This window comes from Pelodiscus sinensis, chromosome 21 (assembly GCF_052426305.1).
Source record: "Pelodiscus sinensis isolate ZL-2025 chromosome 21, ASM5242630v1, whole genome shotgun sequence".
Lineage (NCBI taxonomy): Eukaryota > Metazoa > Chordata > Testudines > Trionychidae > Pelodiscus > Pelodiscus sinensis.
In genome coordinates this window covers 4,538,205-4,560,634 of record NC_143072.1, presented here as the reverse complement: position 1 = coordinate 4,560,634, position 22,430 = coordinate 4,538,205, and the positions used below count along the sequence as shown (strand labels likewise).

Here is a 22,430-nt window from a genome sequence, read left to right as displayed (position 1 = left end):
AAACTACTACATTGTACTTATTTTTTTGAATAATGTGTATTGTGTTTCTATTATTTTTGTAACACCAGTGAGACTCCCAGGCCCAGCACGTGACTTTGAGTGTGAGACTCAGGCCCCTGAGGGTATGTCTACACTACTCCCCTAGTTCGAACTAGGGGGGGTAATGTATGCATACCGAACTTGCTAATGAAGCCCGGGATTTGAATTTCCCGGGCTTCATTAGCATAAAGCCGGCGCCGCCATTTTTAAAAGCCGGCTAGTGCGAACCCCGTGCCGCGCGGCTACACGCGGCACGGACTAGATAGTTCGGATTAGGCTTCCTAATCTGAACTATCTGTACGCCTCGTGTAGACATACCCTGAGTGAGTGTGGCCCCCAGACTCCTGAGTGTGACTCTCAGGCCCTCGAGCTCCCCAACCCCTGAATGTGGGATTTAAGCTGGGGGGGGTGGAAGAGCGGTTTGGGGAGGTGTGTCTTTCCCCCACCACAACTCAAATAAATGTCGTGTTATTATTTTATCATTAATGTATTTTTAGTTTTTCTATGAAATAAGTACTATGAATATATGAACAGGAGGGGGCACAATTTTATATTCTTGCCACAGGCACCAAAATTCGCTAGTTACGGCACTCAAAAGGGTCATGAAATGTCTCCCCCTGAGGTGGCTTTCCCTGTTTTTGAATTGCCTTGGGTCACCACGTCTTCCTGAATTGTCAAAATGGGGCCCCATCTGGAAAAGGTTGGGAACCGCTGTCATAGCTGAAGTTGCATCTCCTAAATCAACTTTCTTGCGTATGGTAGACCTGGCCTAAGAGACCCCCAAAGGCACAGTTACACTAATCCTGCAGAGTGCCAGCAAGCCTAGATGCACACTGACGCTGTGTCTAGACTGCAAGCCTCTTTCGAAAAAGAGCGTCTAGACTGCAAGCAGTACTTTTGAAAAAGCAAGCCGCTTTTTCGAAAGAGAGCACCCAGGCAGTCTGGATGCTCTCTTTCGAAAACGCCCTGTTTGCAGTCAAGAATGCCTTTTTTCGAAAGAGCACTTTCGAAAAAAGGTGTTCTTCCTCCTGAAATTAGGTTTACCGCCGTCGAAAGAAAAGCCGCGTTCTTTTGATTTAATTTCGAAAGAACATGGCTGCAGTCTAGACGCAGGTGAAGTTTTTTCGAAAAAAGGCTACTTTTTTTGAAAAAAGCCCTGAGTCTGGACACAGCCATAGAGACAGATATAGTGAATGGGTATGTCTAGACTACATGGCTCCGTCGACGGAGCCATGTAGATTTGTTGTTTTGGCAAAGGCAAATGAAGCCGCGATTTAAATGATCGCGGCTTCATTTACATTTACATGGCTGCCGCGCTGAGCCGACAAACAGCTGATCAGCTGTTTGATGTCGGCAGGGGAGCATCCAGACTAGCGTAATGAGCCGACAAAGCCGTTTGTCGGCAGCCCCGGTAAACCTCATCCCACGAGGAATAACGGGGCTGCCGACAAAGGGCTTTGATGTCGGCAGGGGAGCGTCCAGACTAGCGCGCTCAGTGGACAAACAGCTGATCAGCTGTTTGTCGGCTCAGCGCAGCAGCCATGTAAATGTAAATGAAGCCGCGATCAGTTAAATCGCGGCTTCATTTGCCTTTGCCTACAACCCTAATCCACATGGCTCCATTGATGGAGCCATGTAGTCTAGACACAGCCAATGATAATAAGGATAATAGCCCACAAAATAGTCTGTGAGTTCATTGTGTCACTTATGGGGTTGTACATTTTAGAGGTATCCAGAAACCTTTGACTCATGCATAAAGATACAAATGTTACATATTTTGCACATGGGATTATCTGGGAGTCAACAACAGTGCCTATGCAAGCTCTTCACATTGTGATGCTGGGTAACCACCAAGCAACACAACAATTGTTGCATGCCACGACAGCACTGAAACTATTTCAAGATAATTTACCTATGCACTGCAACAGGGATGTTATTTCCCACCAACTTTTCGCCCTTTCAGCTGGTATCATCCAAAAGCAACCTGGGTCAGTGAATGCACGCACTTGAGATTAGAACAGTCTTGTTAGTGGTTGATGGGGTTAAGTGATATTTAACTCCAGGAACCAAGTAAAGAGACTTACATGAATCTTTGGTATGGGCCGATGTGGGCTAGTGCTCTTCTGTAGTGAAGACCATCCTGCCAACAAAATAGTTTAAATGTCTTTTAGTGTAGACTCAGATGTTACATAAACAAGATAGAAATCTCTGGTCCGGGTTCATTAATCACGGAGTAGAATCATAGAACACTAGAACTGCAAGGGATCTCGAGAGGTCATCGAGTCCAGTTCCCTGCCCTCATGGCAGGACCCAGTACTGTCTAGACCATCCCTGACAGATGTCTATCTAACCTGCTCTTAAATATCTCCAGAGATGGAGATTCCACAACCTCCCTACACAACTTATTCCAGTGTTTCACCCCCCTGACAGAAAGCTTTCCTAATGTCCAACCTAAACCTCCCTTGCTGCAGTTTGAGCCCATTGCTTCTTGTCCTATTCTCAGAGGCCAAAGAGAACAATTTTTCTCCCTCCTCCTTGTGACCCCCTTTTAGATATCTGAAAACCACTATCGTGTCCCCGCTCAGTCTTCTCCTTTCCAAACTAAACAAGCCCAATTCTTTCAGTCTTCCCTCATAGGTCATGTTTTCTAGACCTTTAATCATTCTTGTTGCTCTTCTCTGGACCTTCTCCAATTTCTCCACAACTTTCTTGAAATATGGTGCCCAGAACTGGACACAAATACTGCAACTGAGGCCTAATCAGCGCAGAGTAGAGCAGAAGAATGACTTCGTGTCTTGCTCACAAAACACCTGTTAAAACTTCCCCATCACTGAGTAAAACTTTCATTGACTTTAATGGGAGTAGAGTTATACCAATCCTCAGAGTTTTCAAAACCCACCATGTAAGGTAACAGACAGAATTGTCATGCTAACAGAAATAGCTTATTTGTCCATTCATTATTTCTTCACTTCCCCAATTATTTCTTCTTCACTAAACTTTTCATTTGTGCTGCAAGCCATTAAACGGCTTCCACGTTACACCTCAATAGTGTTCAGCTGGCTGGGGCAAATGGAGAGATTTGAATATGAAGTTCAGCATTCAGAACAAAAAAAAATTGGGGTTATACAGTATTTTTTACAATTAAATATGTTACTCATGGCTTTATCCTAAATTCTCTTTTGAAGACAGACATATTACATGTGGATAAATGTACATGTCAATCTTTAGGATGAAAGTTTAGAGAATGTAAATGCTAAAATCCCATTTTCAACTTTTAAAACAAATAATTCCACTGCCAATGTCTAAATATTTGTGTTTTAGAAAACTGGAACAGCAGATGCCAATTTATAGATAACTAGAAAGTTTTGTATGTCAATAACAATGCAATTTGAGATTTATAATGTGCTGGTTTCAAATAATAAGATAAAGGAATCAGAAATAGTCACTAACTCTAGGTGGTACATATAACAAAATATATTACAGTATATAATACCTACTAAGATCTTTGTTTGGTTTCTAATTTAGAACTCTGTGATAAATTAAGACTACTTAACATAGGTTTAATGGAAAATTTTCCTAAGTGCTTAAGCCCTGGTCTACAGTAGGAAGTTATTTTGAAATACACAGCAGGAAGTCCGAGTTAGAGCACTCCTCCTCCAACTTCCCTTACTCATAAAATGAGGGTTACGACATTATGTCAACGTAACTGCTTGCTGTGTCGATGCAGACTAACGTTAGTTATTCTGAAATACCACTGCTGTGTAGACATAGCCTTAGGGAGCCTGCCTCGGACTAATTTCGAGGCTTCCCAGTAGTGTGGACGCACTATTTCAAACTAGTTATTTCAGGAGTTATTTTGAAATAATTTCCTTGTGTAGACAAACCCGAAGATAATTAGGAACACACTGAAAGCTAATGGTCTTCATGCGCCAAATCCCTGTGAGCAATTCTGAAATTCTCCCTTTTTGTGAATCTAAGGAAAAGTGTGTTCTTGTGATTAAATCATATAAGGAGATGAAGATCCGGCTCCTAACTCTGCCTTGTACTTTCTGCAGGACCCCAGGCAAGCCGCCTCAAAGATTTTCAATTTCTGTACTATACAATGGGGCTAGCAATCCTTGTTTAGCCCATGCAACGGAGAGGAAGGGTGGTTATTGCAAGACTAAGTACATTAATGTTCACAAAGTGCTGGGAAGATTTCTGATGAAGATGGATATACCATTATGAGCAAGTTTGCACTTACCCAAACATCAGTTACAGTCACTTGAGCTTTTACAGCAGAGATGCATTTAATGGGCTACTCTTTTACCATATATGACAGGGTGCGACTGCTACATGTCAGAGCTGATGATGTGAGAGTGCACTTACGGCACTGCGCATTCAAAAGGTTACATTACCTAGAAATCCCCTGACAGAGCTGCTGTGGAGGCCCCTGACCGCCTACATCAAAGGTCTCACACCGTGGAGCAAGAAGCAGTTTCCTTTCCACATCACTGCAAGCTGTGGCCAGGCGTCCCAAGTGACACAGCGCTGCAGTCATAACATTTGCTGATGTATCTAGCTAGAATGAAAGTTCAGGAATGGTCATTTGAAAAATTAGATTTATTTTGGCTATGAGAATTTGCGTGAAACCACAGTGCCACCATCTGGTCAAAGCCCTACACTGGTCCTTGCAAACGTTAATCTGGGTTGTCTTATTACTACTATATATTTTAGAAAAGTCTGAGTCCTTTTGTTCAAGAACTCCTAAACAGGAAGAGCTAGGACCACCAAATCTGGTATATAGATTCCTCTTACCGTAAATTAAAGCAAGCTCAGGGTTTGATGGTGCCAGGACAATGGGATGTGCCTGGTATTCAATTGTTTCGCATAAAATGGAAAATAAGGGGTCTGGTACAATGGCTGTTATATTGCAGAATGACCACAGGAGGGCAGCAAAGGGTCAGAGATGGGGACCAGGCTAACTATCACCTGGGCCAGTAGGGGACAGGGGTGGCGAAAAGGACAGCAATTTACTATATATTTCAGAGTTTCTGTCTGTCTGTCTGTTCCCAAACTGTGCCAGCTGCAGTTGTAGCAGCCATGTAGAGGCTCTTCTCACCTGGCCCCAAGCTGCTGCAGTAAGAGAGGGCTGGGGTTGTCCTCTCTTTCCCCAGGGGACATTTAAATGAAGAAAACAAAACTTATTTGAGAGTAAGACCTGAACAACACCAGGTAAATCTTCCACTTTTAAATATAAACAATGTTTTTATACCTCGGGATCTCTGGTTGGTTTACATTGAAATCTGTTGCTTTCATTTTAATTAAGTCCGCATTTAAAAAAAAAAGTATCATTGGTTCACTATTCCATTTAGTGTTCCTTCATCATCCTTAGCAAACCTTTCCTCTCAGTTCCAGGACTGGCTTCACAATTGCTCCTTTTATTTAAATCTCCTCAAGTGGGATTTTCAAAAGCAATAGATTTTTCAAGAGCCTCTGAAAAATTTTAATCTAGGAAAAAAAAGATTTCTACGCAGCTCTGCTGCCACAGTGATGAAGACAAGCAAGAATTAGTGATCATTTAGATTGCTGGAGACGTCAAGAGGTTATTTTATAGCAATAACTTGTACGCATTGTGGTCATTTTTTTTTTTTAGGTAAAAATATTTAAAAACTTAATTCTCACAAGAGGAAAATCCATCATCACTCAGGCCTGTAGATTGCTGGCTATTTACTACACTTACCTCTGTACCGCGCCTGACAACAGTAACTCCGGGCCGAAGAGTCACACACGCACAAGGCGCACCCATGCAGATACCACGTGCCTAGCATGTGAACGGTGCTACGCCCATGCTGGCTGGTGCCCAGCAAGATGCCAGCTACACTGCTGGGCACACACGTTCAGCATAGGGAAGTGTTGCCAACTGTCTAATTGTGCACATCCAAAGACCTTCTCCCAGCCCCTGCCCATGAGGCAGATGGGAAAGGCGGGGAGGCCCCTGGGAGGAAGGGGCGGGGCTTGGGACAGCCAACACCCAGTGCTGGCTGGAGCACATGACCCCTCCCACCCCCCCAGGATCCCTCAGAGCCTCTGGAGCATGCTGCCTGGTGCTCCAGTGGCAATTTAAAAAGCTTTGGCTGTCACCTCTGCTACAGTAATGACGCCCAGGAGCCGCAAGCTCTTTTGAATCACCAGGCCCTGGGGTAGCTGCCCGCTTTGCCCTGCAGCAGGCCTGCCCTGAGGCCATATCCCTATCCCCCACCATCTCTAAGGCCCCCTCTCTCCATCCCCCCTCTTTCCATCCCCCCTCTCTCCCTCACTTGCTATTCCCCACCCCAGGAGATTGCAGTGCGGAAGTCAAGCTGTGAGGGAGTTTGGGTGTGGGATGTGTGGGGTGCAAGCTCGGGGCTGGAGTAGGGGTGCAGGAGAGGGTCAGCACTTACTCTGCACCATCTGAAGACAGCGGGAATTGGGCGGTTGATTTCAATGCCGTGGCGTAACCAGAGGTGGGTCCTTCATGGGCCGTGGCACCCACTTACCATCCAGGCCCTCCATCCCCACCTCAGCTTTGTGCCTGTCCTAGCCCCTGCCTTACCCAGCCAGCCTGGCACTCTTGCCGGGAAGCAGGCTTGGGGTGAACAGGTTTGGCTTGCTCGCGCCGCCCACCCGTCACTCCTGACAAGGCCTGGGGGAAGGGGCAGGGCACAGGGCTTGTCCGGCTCTGCCCATCTGGGATCCAGTCCCGGAGCTCAGGTGGGGCTTTGTCCTGCTTCTCCCACCCGGCATTCTTGCTTGTAAGCCCGACCACCTGCACCTGGCTGGAGCTGGCCATGCCTCAGTACACTGACCCTGCTTCCCAGATGGAGTGCCAGGCAGATCGGGGCAAGCCCCCAAGCCCACTTCCCGGCTGTAGTGCCGGGGGTGGGGAGAAACAGTGCAGGCAGGGGAACTGTGAACTTTTCATCACTCTCCCTCCCCCCCATTTTACTAGGCCTCTGGCCAGAGTGTCTATCACCCCACAGGGTATTGGAGAGGGGGAGAGGTGGTCCCGATGGCTCCTGTCCCACCCTCCTGTTATTGCCTGTCCATCCTAAATTGGGGTGTGCCCAGATGTCCCAGTCTGCCTATGTCGCTGTTTCAATGAGAACACAGTTCATCTTTGCCTCCTGTCTCTCTCTGACACACCCCAGAGAATTGCTACAAAGTGGTAGAGCAGGACTTCTCAGTCAGGGTGGAACTGGGGAATGAAATCAAGTGATCAGCTCCTGGGTTGTATTTTATTTTGCTTTCTAACCTTACAATACAAAGTAGCACCCTCCCTTGCCAGCCCCTTCACAGCTCTGACCACTCCCTACCCCACAAGCCCTTCCCCCCATTTAGGGAATTGGGGGGCACCTCCCTCCCCCAAGTTTCATCCCACATGATAATTTTACAAATGGGGACAGCTCTCAAGCATTGTTACAGGCTGGGGACCAACTGGCTAAGTAACATCTCAGCAGAAAAGGACCCGGGGATTATAGTGGATGAGAAGCTGGGTGAGTCAACATTGCATCCTAATATGCCATTAGCCTTCTTGGCTACAAGGGCACACTAAGAGGAGCATTGCCAGCAGAGCTAGAGAAGTTACTATTCCCCTTTATTCTGCACTGGTGAGGCCACATCTGGAGTAGTGCATCCAATTCTGGGGTCTCCGCTATGAAAGGGATGTGGATACATTGGAGAAGGTCCAGTGGAGGGCAACCAAACTGATTAGGGGGCTGGAGTACATGACCTATGAGGAGAGGCTGAGGGATTTGGGTCTATTTAGTCTGCAGAAGAGAAGAGTGAGGGGGGATTTGAGAGCAGCCTTCAACTTCCAAAAGGGAGGTTCCAAAGAGGATGGAGAGAGGCTGTTCTCAGTAGTGATGAATGGCAGAACAAGGAGCAATGGTCTAGAGTTACAGTGGGGGAGGTGTATATTGTATATTAGGAAAAACTATTTCCCTAGGAGGGTGGGGAAGCACTGAGATGGGTTCCCTAGGGAAGTAGTGGAATCTCCATCCCTAGAGGTGTTTAAGTCCTGGCTTGGCAAAGCCCTAGTTGAGATGATTTAATTGGTGTTGGTCCTGCTTTGGGCAGAGGGCTAGACTTGATGACCTTCTGGGGTCTCTTTTAGCCCACAAATGGTTGGAAGAAATAAGCAAAACGATGTGTTTAGTAGCTACTTATGTGTGTGTGAAGAAAAAGTGTTTAATAAGGACTTCAAAGCACAACTAACTTATTTGACAAACATCTTAGAACGAACGAACGAACCACAAGGTTTGAAAGAAAAATCCACAAGTGGGGGAAAGGGCTATTAATCTGGTACTAACAGCTAATAAGAGGTTTTACAGCATAGAGAGTGTCTATGGAATGATTGTAACACTATGGTTTTTCTGCCATAGAGAAAGATTCTCAACTTTAGAGTAACGATTCTTTTCCTAGACACATTTTGGAGTTTGCAGGCATTTATCTCAACTAGCTAAAGTGAGTACAACTGTCTGTTGGTAGATCAAAAAAGAAAAAGCTGGCAGTGACACTTTGAAGTACTGCCGAAAACATTCCACATGAGTTCCATCTGGAATTTATCAATCTAAACATATTTAAAGATGGCATATGTTTGTGTATTCTAACAGCTAGATAAAACTAATAATGTACCTGTCCTAAATTCAAATATACAATTGTTAACAAAATTAGGCACTAATTGACTTCAACTCCCCACATTGTATCATACATCAATCAAAAGCTTTTCAGGCATACCTATTAGAAACAGTGGTCTACTAAGACCATTTGATTGGGTAACTTCAAGTTAGTCTGCAACGGAATTTTACCTATCAGCCAATGATCCAGAAAACCATTCTCTCAGTAAAATGGAGTGTGTTTGTCTGCTGAAACTCAATGGTTTGTAAGAACATGCCAGGGTGGTTGGTGGGGAGCTGTTCCTTCTTTCTCCAACAGAACAGACATCACTCTGTACGAAAAACAAGATCCGAACTCATTTTGTTCCCATTAGTAACAATGCTAAATTTGTTGTAAATCTTGAAAGCCATGTAGTCAGGATTATTCTTCCAAGACTAAGGCAATCGAGTCTCAGACAGTGTTTTATTTATCTCTTTGCTGACTAATATTTTCTACCATCATTGAAAGTATAGGCTTTCCAGCCAACTCTATTAGGAAAGGGAGATGGCTCTGAATACGCCAGGTTAAAGGCAAACACAGAGGCACATATTTGCTAACATACATACTAAAGATTTATTTAAAACTAGAAGACTCACCCAGCATTGCCTGGGTCTTTCAGCGCAGGGGTCTTGTGGTGTGGGGGATGCAGGAGTCAGGGTGGGGAGGTGAGAAGGGGCTCAGGGCAAGGTATTGGGAAGAGGGGGGAGCTCAAAATCTCTGGCTAGGTGCACTGCCGCAACCCCCACCCTACCAAATAACATTCCCCCTGGCTATTACAGATATTATGGAGACACAGCAGGCTGCCGCCACAAAGGGAACGTTGCATTTGCTGAGGTCTAATCTAGTCAGTAGAGATCTAAACCTTCCCTTTAAACATCCAAAAGCACATTCTGCCCTCAGCCTGTAGCTGAACTGCTCCTTACTACAGTCCAAGCTGTCCATGTACGGCTTCAAGGGCCAGGCTGGGTCACTAACGATCACGATTGGCATTCCCACCTCTTCAATTCTAATTTTCTGGTCTGGGAAAAGAGTTCCAGATTGCCGTTTTCTGAGGTGGCGTGCATTGTGCAGCTTTCCCGACCATGCTACCCTGATGGTTGGTGCAACAGCCCTTGTGATCCAGCAGTGCCTGCAGCACCATCAAGAAATACCCCGGTGAGTAATGTGCTCCTTGACAAGGTGGTTGAGCACCAAGATGCGAAGGTGTGTTCTATCACTCTACCATGGTTAGGGAACCCCATCATGACAAAGTCCTCCACTGTGGCATCCTCATTTCTCAGAGTCGCTGCCCTCTGTAGCAAAATGGTATTGATTGCTTTGGCTACTTACATCTCAGCCACCCCTACTGTAGATTTCCCCCCTCCAAATTGTTTCCCCAGTGAACGGTAGCTGTCTGGCATTGCACGTTTCCACAGGGCAATTGCCAATCACTTCTCCACTGTCAGAGCCAATCTTCAGGGAGATTAGAAAGCAATTCACAAAGTTCCACAAAAGTGGTCTTGTGCATTCGGAAGTTTTGCAGCCACTGCTGATCGTCCTGTACCTGCAGCACTACACGATCCCACCAGTCTGTGCTTGTCTGACGGTGCTAGATCCAGTGTTCTACTGTTTCCAGAGGATCAAATGCCGGCGGTGTTTCCAATTCACTTAACTCAAGGGCTGGCCTGAATTGTGTTTCCATGGCATCCCAAGATTTGTCCTCTTGCTGGAGTGCCGTGCATTTGCTCTTGCCAGACTCCACCATTAGGTGCACCAAGGTTGACTTCATCATCACAATGCTTTGATATGTAACAGGATTCATGAAGGGGGGTCTATGGTGTCTGCATTGGTAAACAGGGCCAAAAAAAGGTTCAAAAAGATCATTTCCTGTTGATCTCAAGCAAAGGGGGAGGAAGTAGATGAGCGCATTACAAGACATTGATGACATGAACTCAGAACCACCCACTGTACCATTATGTTCCCAGAATGCATCAGGAGCATAACCCAGAATGCAAAGTGACAGAGGCACTGTGGGATAGCTACCCACAGTGCATTGCTCTCAAAGTCAATATCAGTCTCCTTACTGGGAATCTGCTGCTTTGAATTACGTTGAATTCCCCCACACAGTGGGGATATGGACCTTTGACTTTACAGAACTAGGCATTAAGAAATCAGTCTTAATAAATTCAACCTTATCTCATAGGGTACACTTGCTCCCTAGTTCAAGCTAGGGATGCAAATGTAGTCGACCGAAATTGCTAATGAAGTGGGGATTTAAATATCCTGCACTTCATTAGCAAAATCTCATCCCATACTTTGAGGAGTAATCAAACCCAGGGGTTTGATTCGAACTAATACATCCCGGATCACACTTCCTGGTTCTAATCAGCTGGCGAGCGGAATAACACGCAGGCGAGATTGTATTACACGGGCCACAGACCTTCAACCAGTTATTCCTATTTCTACTCCATAATTTAAGCATATCCAATATAAAAACACTCCATTTTGACTTAGATATCAAGTGATGGAGAATCCCCATAGCCCCAGGATAGTTGTTCCAATCGTTTACTACCTGTTAAAATAATGCCCTTAATTTCTAGGTGCAATCCTAATGTCCTATAGATTTTTACTCTAAAAGCTACAGTAGTGACAGGCCCCTTCCAAAAGTGCAATAGTCAAAACATCACCAGTGCTGATCAAAAGGCAATATCTATGGCATAAGAACAGAAAAATCTGGTGCAAAATGATTGCACGGTTCTTTCCCTGATTGTTTCAAATGCCCCAAGAGATCATTGGATTCTTGGCAATGTAATATCTACATTTCTCAGTTCCTGTAGGGACTTCCACATAAGTAAAACTCTTCTGCTAGGTAGTGCCAGCAGCAGTGAGGGCTGAGTTCAAGAGCTAGGATTTCCTCTCCATCCATCCAACATAGAACTGGTTCAAGCCAGTAACATGGAAAATTCACAGACCACCCTGGGTGCCTCTGAGAAGCCATGCAAGCACGGAGTCTGAGTGTCGCAATGACATTTTTAATAAAAGGGAGGGAAGTAACTTGCCATTCATTTGGGAAAACACCACAGAGATCATAAACTGTGAGTCAAAGTCCCACCCGACATAGGTTGGGCAGGGTCCCTTTCTTCTTGAGTTCTGAAGTCCAACAATCTGAGCGTTCCCTTTACATGTCCAACTCTTCTGTGCATCCCACTCACAGTTCTTGCCCTTGGTCAGTGCAACTCAGAGTTCGGAGGTGCCACCTGCCCTGAGTGGGGGTGGGAGATAAAGAAGCTTCTTACTCATCTCATTCCACTGGTCACGGGTCATCCACCTACCTGGCTGCCCTCTGCCATGACTCTGCTGGTCACTCGTCACATCTTTCCACCACCACCCTGCTGGCAGCCAGTCACCATCTGCTGCCACCCCATGACTTCTGCCCATCAGCCTCAAGGGATTTCAGCTCCTATTAAGTCAGTTTTATCCAAATTTCAATTGTGTTGATGTACCCCCAGACTTCTCTTGGGTGTCCCTAAGGGTTGAGGGGCACTGCCCTGGGCCACTCTGGGATCTACCCCCCTGCCTTTGGGGAGTCCCTTATCCTGTCTTCCTGATGCAGGAGCCTGAGGCAGCCTATATTGGCTATCCAGCTGCTCCCAGAACTTGAACCCACACCACGCTGTTCTCTCCAGGTGAATGCGCTATACCCTAGAGTAGATAGAAGGGTAGAAGAAACACAGCTCCAACACAATTAACGTAAGATGCCTATTTAGTTCTATTCTTTCAACAGTGTGGGGAACAGGTCAAACCAGTCCAGGCAGGGGAGGGTATGTAGCTTCCTAAGCAGAATAACTTTCCCTCGCCCTTTCTGTCTCATAGTGCTCTGAGTCGAGCCCCTACTTAGTAAGGTTCTTTCTGCTAACTTGTGAGCCTTTCCCTTTGGAACAATTTAGCACAGTCCCACTTTTTTTGTATACCCACAAAATTACAAACATTAGTAACCATATTTTAGCTGTTCCTGCATTTAATACAAACGTAGCGGGTGGTAGGTCACCAATTAAGTTGATTTACAATGAACAAAATACCACTCCATCGGCTGACTAACACATCTAAGCAAAGCAGAGACAAAGTGTATTTACATAGTGCAGCAAAGTTCTGGCCATGCCCCATGGGCCTTGTGCTACTAGGGGATAATATTAGCCTCAGACTCACTGTGGTCCTACCCACAACCCCTTTCTCCTTACAGGAGGCAAGGTCCACAGCTTAGTGACTCAAACTCAGCACATGCTAGTCCATGGTTTTGGGGTGAAAACTCCTTGATAGTCCTGGTCTCCCTTCTTGGGATAGGCTCTGTGTTGGTGTGGGGGAATGTACAAGGGTGGTCCTTCGCCCCCCTCCCCTCCATGTACATCCTTCAGTTCAGCAGGGTGTCCCAAATAAACAAGTTCCAGTCTCACCAAGCCCCCTGGTCTAGCATGCGTGTCTAAATTTGGGCTTACCGCCCCTTTCTGGCCTCCGGATCGTGGGGTCCAGGGTACAGGGGCCCTGGCCTACCCTCTCTCAATGGCCCCAAGGACAGGCTCTATTAGCATTCTGTCCAGCTGGTGGGGTTGATACCCGAAAGTCACCAGCCCACCGGCACATTCTCAAAAGCCCTGCCCTGGGCTGCTTCCTACCCCGCTGACTGCCGCCGCGTTCCTCTCCTTCCTCTCCAGCCTCTCCTCCACCTCTCCAGGTTCCTCTCCTTCCTTCCTCCTCCTCCTCTCACTCCCCCGGCTCTCCCTTTTAATCCCCTCCTGGAGTCGCTCTCCCTGACATCACCCGCTGACCCTGGGGTTGGGGACATCCTGACACCCCTGAGATAGCCCGGAGCGTGGGGTTCCCCCCGGCGTCTGAGCCCGCGCCCATCAGCTGGGCTGCAGCCGCCAAACAGCATGCACAAGGGCCCGCCCACCAGCCCCGCAGTGAGGAGCGTACGCGCCACAGCATGGGGCCACTCCAACTCATCACCAGGAAGGCTTGGGGGGAACCCGGACCCACCCATTATTCTGGGTTCTGGCCCAGGGACCCTAAAGTAGCAGTGACAGGTAAGGTTATTTTTCCTTCCAACTTGGCAGCTTTTTCCCTGGGCCACTTCCTCAAACAACCCCTCCAAAATGTCTTCCTCTGCTAACCAGCTTTCAACTCACACACAGCTTCTTGTTCCTCCCTTTTCTCCTTCTGGTCCATCACTCTTTGTCTTCCCCCCTCTCCTTACCTTGGGGAGGCCTGTTAAAGCAACTCCACTGGCTGTAATTGGCTGCAGATGTTGAGTGACTTGCCTGAGGGAGCAATCTAGTTAATTAGTCCCATGTGTTTTCCTGCCTTCGTTTTATTGCAGCAGGCTCTAGTAGTTTACTCTGGAAAGAGAAAACCACTTATCCAGTGCCCTGTATACCTGCCTCCACCAGAGCATGGTAGGCTGCTGGCTTACGTCTGTCACATAGACACACCAGAGTCTCTGCCTCCTTCCAGCTAACTGTAAGAAAAGCATTCCTTCAGCTCCTGCTCACATCAGTTTTAGTACATACACTCTTTTTGGTCCTGCCTTGAGGGCGGGGGGCTGGACTCGATGACCTCTCGAGGTCCCTTCCAGTCCTATGATTCTATGATTCTATGAATTCTGCAGGTCCTTTTATACATACGAATTCTTAAGAAACTGCCTTTAAAACTTCAGGAGAATTGTAGCAGATGTTACAGTGTCTTAATCTCAAATGTGTTTTTCCATAAACGGGGGTTACTTTTCAGACTCCCCAAAAATTCTATGTTTCCATTGTTAATTGCGATGTAAAATATTTACCCAGAGCTATTGTACAAAAAGAGTAGTTATTGCATATTCAGTATCTGCCCACCATCATATTTTCAACATGGCATGGTCCAGAAAAATGAGTGAAACCCCAAGAGTAATGTTTTGCATCAAAAAAATTAATGATCAGGAGACCAGCCGAGAGTTATTGAGCTGAGTGTACAGTACTGGAAAGTAAGCCAAAATATTTTAAACATTGAGGAACTGGCTGAAATCCATGGATTATTTTAAAGTTTATTGAATATATAGGTGCATCTACACTGCAGGGCTTAACTCGAAATAAGCTACACAAACTGAGCCAAGTTAATTGAATATCTTATTTCGAAATAGCTTATTCTGAAACAGGAAGCGTCTACACAGCACTTATTTTGGAATAGAGCACTCTTCCTCTGACTTCCCTTATTCCTTGTACAATAAGGTCACAGGGGTCGGAGTAAAAAGTCCTCCAGCTTGACAGTATTTTGACACTATTTCGAAGTAACTGCCTGCTGTGTAGATTCGGATTAAGTTATTTCAGAATAGCGCTAGTTATTTCGAAACAGTGTTGCAGGGTAGACGAACGCTATGTTGTTTATTTCTACTTAGCACATTAAGAAGTGTACTTCGTAAAAGCAATTTAGTCTTAGGAGACCTTGTTCTGTCTGTCTGCTGTTTTGTCATGCACCGTTTGTTTCTTACCAGCCACGAACCTAATATAAACCCAATAAGATGTTCAGACATCAATGTATCATTGATAATCATTCATCTCCTGGATACTGCATTTAGCAATGGAACAGAGAATTGTAACAGATTTTCTAGTATGTTCCTTCCCTTTCAAACACTTGAATTTATACATCCAAGCATCTAGTTATAATTTACTGGCGCATTTGTTGCTTCTACAAGTACAGGTTTAGCCTGAAGCAAAAACAATGACTAATAGCTGTGATGGTACATTCCAATTAGTCACCACAAAATACTGCTGCACTTAACACTTGGTACTTAGGTTTCAGTTAATTCAAATGGGAAATATTAACATCACATGTTACCAGGAAGGGGGGGGGGGGAGACATTTTCTGATGATTGCAGGAAAGGTTTGCAGTTATATCATAGAGAACAATTCACTTTTCCGTATGTATCAGATAGTCGTGAAAAAGCAGGTAATCTTAGAATCATAGAGTCCCAGGGCTGGAAGAGACCTCAGCTGTCATCGAGTCCAGCCCCCTGCCCAAAGCAGGACCAACCCCAAGTAAGTCATCCCAGCCAGGGCTTTGTCAAGCCGAGACTTAAACACCTCTAGGGATGGAGATTCCACCCCCTCCCTAGGGAACCCATTCCAGCACTCCACCACCCTCCTAGTGAAACAGTTTTTCCTAATATACAACCTACACCTCCCCCAATGTAACTTGAAACCATTGCTCCTTATTCTGTCATCCATCATTACTGAGAACTGCCTCTCTCCATCCTATTTGGAACCTCCCTTCAGATAGTTGAAGGCTGCTATCAAATCCCCCCTCACTCTTCTCTTCTGCAGACTAAACAAACCCAAATCCCTCAGCTTCTCCTCATAAGTCATGGGCTCCCAGCCCCCAATCAGTTTGGTTGCCCTCCTGTGGATCCTCTCCAATGCATCCACATCCGTTCTATATTGGGGGGTCCCAGAATTGCACGCAATACTCCAGATGTGGCTTCACCAGTGCAAAATAAAGGGGAATAATCACTTCTCCTCCTAATACACCCTAATGTCATTCGCCTTCTTGGCTACAAGGGCACACTTGTCTTCCAGACAAGAAAAAAATCTTAAACCACCCATGGTCCTGCAGCACCTTGGAGATAAACAAAAAACATAGATAATGTCATGAGCTTTCCAGACAAGCGATGAGTATGTGGAACACTGAAATCACCTGGGAGGCTGAAGAACTGGGACGCAAAGATTCTATTCCTTTTCCTTGGCTGGCATAGGAAACGCCAGTTTCTCAGCCAACCCTCAGCTAGCAGGGTTGAACCTCACCTGCAAAACATGGTGGCTATGTCTACACTCGCGGCTTCTTCTGCAAATAATATGCAAATGAGGCTAAGCATGGAATATCGCCGAGTCTCATTTGCATACCTAATGAGCCACCATTTTTTTCAGAAGACGCTCTTGCGCAAGAAGGAGCGTCTACACTGCCCCTTCTTGTGCAAGAAAAACCCTCTTGCGCAATGCCGTTACACCTATTACTTTTCAGGAAGAACGGCATTGCGCAAGAGGGTTTTTCTTGCGCAAGAAGGGGCAGAGTAGACGCTCCTTCTTGCGTAAGAGCCTCTTCTGAAAAAAATGGTGGCTCATTAGGTATGCAAATGAGGGTCAGCGATATTCCACACTTAGCCTCATTTGCATATTACTTGCGCAAGAAGCCGCAAGTGTAGACATCGCCGGTGTGTTTGACAGTGTGGGGGGTATTCAAATGCTTGGCTTCAAGAGCTCACACACCGAGAGAAAGCTAACGCCTGGCAGCGTGCTGAACGGCCCTGAAAGAGTTAACTAGAAGTCTCATAACACCCCAAAGCAGTTGCAGTTCTGTACCACTTCCAGTTTATTATTAATGGCAAGTCCCTGTGCTCTTTGGGCCTACCGACAAGACGACAACATGACAGAGAACAAACTGCAATCAAAAGCCATAAATCAAAATTAAGACAAATGCAATAGCTTGGGCCTGCCTGTGTAGGGCTGAGGTAACATAAGGTATTTAGCAATTAAAAATTCAAAAGATGTATAAAACCACTCTCACCCACACAGGGGCAGGATTAATATGTTCTTACAAATAGATGTATGAATCTTGGAAGTAACGTCTGTATCACTGGCTTTATCATGCTAAGGGGCTTTCTCTTGAACTACCAAAGCAAATCCCTAGAACAGTTTCCATAACCCCTTCCATTAGTCTAACTGGTGCAATAATCACACAGACTTTTTTATTTAATTTCAAATCTGACTGGAATGTGTTGAGTTCAAGATACTGCTCAGCCAGTTTTAACCCTATGATTCTAAGAACTCAAATTTCATCCTGTTTAGGTGCTTGAGCAGGAAGTAGAGAGGACAGAAATAGCTGCTCATTCCAAAAAAAGCTCTCTTTGTTCATTAAAACGCACGTTGACTTACTCTCTTCCTGAATATATTATCCTAAATCTGAATGTAAATGAGAACTGCATAAATAGAATTGGGCATAAACTGACATTAGGCTGGTAATAGTTTTGCAGGGGGGAGCAAAGGGGGAGTTGTTGTTAAAGGAGTTAAAGTCTAACATCTGTTTTTAATTCTACCAGCTTTTCTGTTGTTGTTGTTGTTCATTCCTACCGGCTTTCAAGACATAATTCAACACTGCTAATTAAAGCTGACAAGTTTTTTTCATTGTGATGCTTTCTTATATCCCTGCAAGCCACTTTCTCTTGTCATGGCTGTCATTGGAGGTGACATGGCTTCTTGACAGAGGGGTGACATGGAGCTCGAGTCCTGCCAGAAAGCATTGGAAGAGTTTCACCTTGCCCCCCGTCAGGGAAAAGCGATGGAGGTTAGTGACCACTCGGCTGCCCTCAAGCCTTCCCCTCCAGTCTGAATCCGAGTCCAGCGATTTCCTGCCATAGCTAAAAATACAAATCCGTGGCGACCGCACTGAACACATCCACTGATCACGACTGCAATGTCTGCTCAATAGCAACTCTCCAGTTATACATGAGATATGCAACCACATTTTCGAGTTCCACAGTAACCAGCCTACAGTAGTACCCTAAGGAAAGTTGCAACTCACAGCTACGTAAAACAGCATGAAGTCAGCTCAGTGGAGTAACTGTGCTCACGCCTGTACACACGTGTATTTGCCAGATCATGGCGTGGCATAACTGAAGTAAAATGGAATACTACATGAAATAAAGACTACGTCTACACTACAGGCTCCTTTCGAAAGAAGGTTTTTTAGGAAGAGATCTTCCGAAAAAAATTCTTCTGAAAGAGCGCGTCCACACACAAAAGTGCATCAAAAAAGCGATCTCCTTTTGCGAAAGAGAGCGTCCAGGCTGATTGGGTGCTCTTCCACATAAAAGGCCACCTGGAACCACTTCCACCAGAGCTTTAGGTCACCAGTTGCTTCCGAGTGCTGGTGCCGGAGCCTTGCAGAGACACGCGCTTAAAGGGACCCCCCTGGACATCTGTTTCTCTGCTTCTGCTGCCTGCTTGCTACCTCATAGAATCATAGAACCATAAAGCTGGAAGAGACCTCAGAAGATCATCAAGTCCAGCCCCCTGCTCTAGGCAGGACCAATCCCAACTAAATCAACCCAGCCAGGGCTTTGTCAAGCCAAGACTTAAACACGTCTAGGGATGGAGACTCCGCTACTTCCCTAGGGAATCCATTCCAGTGCTTCACCACCCTCCTAGGGAAATAATTTTTCCTATTAGCCAATGACTTCCAGGGACAGCAAAGTTCTGGCAGTGTCTGCTGTGGTTGCCCCACTTTTTTGGACGTCAGAACTTTGTTCTTGGTGCCTTGGAGCCGGAGCTGCCCCTGGGCATGCGATGGCCCCACACGGCCAGGCTGCCGTTTCTGCAGCACTTTGTGCCAGCTGCCTTCCTGGTCCTGCATGACGTGGACCCCGAGCTTGTTCTGGGGACCCTCTTGTGGCTACAGGAGCTACACTCTGGCAACCCCCCCCCCCCATACACACACACAGTGGAGAGGCATTTTTGAAGCTGGACACCAGATCCGACTGGTGGGACCGGATGGTCATGGAGCGGCGAGACGACCAGCAGTGGCTTATTTCCATCCAGAGGGGACCTGGAAAAGAGAGACCCTCGAGAAACGGGGGTTGGGAGCTGTGGGAGGTAGAGTGGGGTTGGGGGAAAGCTCCGTTCCTGAGAGGGTTGTGCCATCCTGCCCTCACACAGCCCTCCCGAACTGCGCTGGAGCCATAGATGGGACCCACATACCCATCCGCTCACCCGAGCATCAAGCAGCCCAGTATATTAATAGGAAGGGCTATTTCCCCGTGGTGCTGCAAGCTCTGGTCGACCACCATAGACAGTTCACGGATATTTTTGTCGGGTGGCCAAGCAGGGCATACGATGCCCGGATTTTTCTCAACGAGAGCCTCTACGGAAAGCTGGAGGCAGGCACATTATTCCCCCACTGGGAGTTTGCTATTGGGGACATGCAGATGCCATTGTGCATCGTGGGGAACGCAGCCTACCCCCAATGCCAGGGGGCAAATGATGCTGTACACCGGACACCTGGACCCCAGCAGGTTGTATCTTATAATAATGGTATATTTTGTATATTACATAAAGAGCATCCATAACCATTGGGATGCTTTAAAGAAGTAACAATATTGGGCATGTCTACACTGGGGATTTAATTCAAAATAACTCCCCTTATTTCGAAATAACAAGGCAAGCGTCACACTACCAAGCCTGTTATTTCAAAATAATGGGCTTGTTATTTCAAAATAACTACTCCTGCTTAGGAAGAGGAATAAGCTTATTTCAAAATGGTTTTTTCAGGAGTTATTTTGAAATAACCTGGTAGCATAGAAATAGCCAATGGCTATTTGGAATCCCACCTTTTTAGAAACAAATAAAACTGTATAAAGACCACACTTATAGCTCAGTGCACAAAACTAGTGTGGGAGCTATGCAAATCTGGCTTTCACGCAGGAAAGGTGAAATGCCTATATGTGAAAAGTTCACGTGTGATCTCTGAAAGGAGCCTACAGCAGGAAAAGTTCCAATTTTATTGGGGAAGGGAGAGTAGATCATTTCAGGTTCAACCAAAACAGTTCACCTTTTCTGTGCTGGAGAATTCTTAGTGCTTGTCAGTAAAAGGGCACATGAATTGTTTAGAACATAATGCAACCTGAATAAAAGGGTTGCTACAAACTCCCTCAGTCATCGAAACAAATACCTTTCCCCACATTAACAGCACATATTTAGATAGCAATGTTTAAGTGACATTTTTCACACAAATAATTTCATTTGCTGAACAATAGAGTTTCAGGGTGACTGAAATGATTCCTGAATTCTGGTTGAAGACAGCACCGTTCCAAAAATGAAAAAAAAATGGAAAAAAGTCTAAATGAAACATTTCAACTTACATTTTCGAATGAAATGTAATTTCTAAATTATCTCAATTTTAAATGTGAATAAAATTCTCCTTCCCCCCTCCACACACACACACAAAATGAAATTAAGTTAAATGGAAAGAATTAAAAAAAATAAGTCTCTAGGTGACCCTAGATAGATAGATAGATAGATAGATAGATAGATAGATAGATTTTGAAGTTTGCCCTCCCCCATTGAAACACCAATTCAAGACATAAGAGTATCATTTTGGATGTGGTTTGTCCATAACAGAAGCCACCAACGGGTCCATTTTCTATTAATGACAGCACAATTATTTTGCATTTGTCTCCTGCTTTCCATCACCATTTCTAGTACTGGTGCCACTTTTCCATAGTAACTGAGCTGAAGGGTAAAGTTATTTTTGCAGCTGCCACTTCTTCCTTCTCCTGAAAATGAGAAAAGAAAAGCTCCTTCCTTTTTCTTTGCTTCCTCACACTGATAGCCTGATTTTTGTACAGTCTTCTGTGGCCCCAGGACTAAGAGATGTCATTACCTATTAATGTTACATTCCTTAGGTCCACAGGCGAAAAAAATATAAGATGACTTTTTTTTTTAAAAAAAAAGTACATTACTCTGCCACTTTTAGACACTGGGAGGCTCTGAATTATTTTTTCATAAGAAGAGTTTTAGTGCCCCTGTAAAAGCCTTACTTTCCTTTTAAGGACTGTAAATTATCAAAAGATTTTTTGTGGGCTTCTATTTTATTCTCTCCCTTCCTTGCTAGTGCAGCTCAGGACAACTCTAAGCAGCCCTCAAGCAAAGGCAATGAATAAAGGCCGACATGGTGACCTCACAGGGAAAGTACATGAAGAGCAACTGGCCATTGCTTAAGGAGCAAAAGGGCGCTTTCCAACCTCCCTGAGAGCAGATACCTATCACCTATCAGCCAGCCCCAATGAACACAGCTTGGTGAGAGGCATTCCTCAAAGCGTAACCTCAGGAGCCATAGTACAATGCACTGCAAATGGACAGTGTGGTGTTCTGAAGACAAATAAGAGATAGGACAGTTGTGATTAGAGTCCTACAGGTTTTGTGTTACTGCTCATTAATACAAGAGTGTTACAACTGAGGTAGAATCCCTCAGAGTATGTCTACACAGCAAAATTATTTCAAAATAACAGCAGTTATTTTGAAATACCTTCCCTAGCATCTACACAGCCATTCCGTTATTTCTAAATTAATTTGAAATAGCAGAGGGCTTATTTTGAAATTGGTAAACCTGATTCCACAAGGAATAGTGCCAATTTCAAAATTGCTATTTCGAAATAAGCGCTGTGTAGATGCTTATTTCAAAATAGGGGGCCTCCAGCCCTTCCCAGGGTGCCCTGCTGGCTGCCCTGGCCACATGGTAATGTCTGACCTGATGCCCTGCCCAAACTGGTTCCAACCAGCCTTAAATGCGATTCAACATCCACTCAGGGAGGGCACGCTATTTTGAAATGCATTTTGTGTGTAGATGCGTTATTTCGAAATAAGATATTTCGAATAAACTATTTCAAAATTAGATATTTTGAAATAATGCTGTAGTGTAGGCATACCCTCAAAGAACAGAGATCTGTCTTGGAGATTTAAAATGCCTCAACTTTACTGTAACTGGAATGTGGCTTTCAAAAAAACTATTCAATCTGCAGCTAGCAACAGAACACCAGCAAAGTGCATTTTTGTTCTGGCAGTGCTTCAGGGATGCAATTGCTCTTCATTTCCTGCCTTAAATGTTGAGCTGCCTCATTTAAATGCATCTTGCGTAGCACCCATGCTCACTTCTGGATCGCT

At 45.4% G+C, this 22,430-nt stretch overlaps 1 long non-coding RNA gene across 1 annotated transcript in view; it reads right to left on the bottom strand.

Moving 5' to 3' along the window:
* Positions 1–2,070: 2,070 nt before the first annotated feature.
* The window catches only part of LOC112543555 (uncharacterized), an 83,226-nt gene continuing 62,866 nt past the window's right edge, over positions 2,071–22,430 (bottom strand). The window contains exon 4 of the long non-coding RNA XR_012897080.2: positions 2,071–2,179. This is a non-coding gene — a long non-coding RNA (uncharacterized LOC112543555). The remainder of the gene's footprint in view (positions 2,180–22,430) is intronic.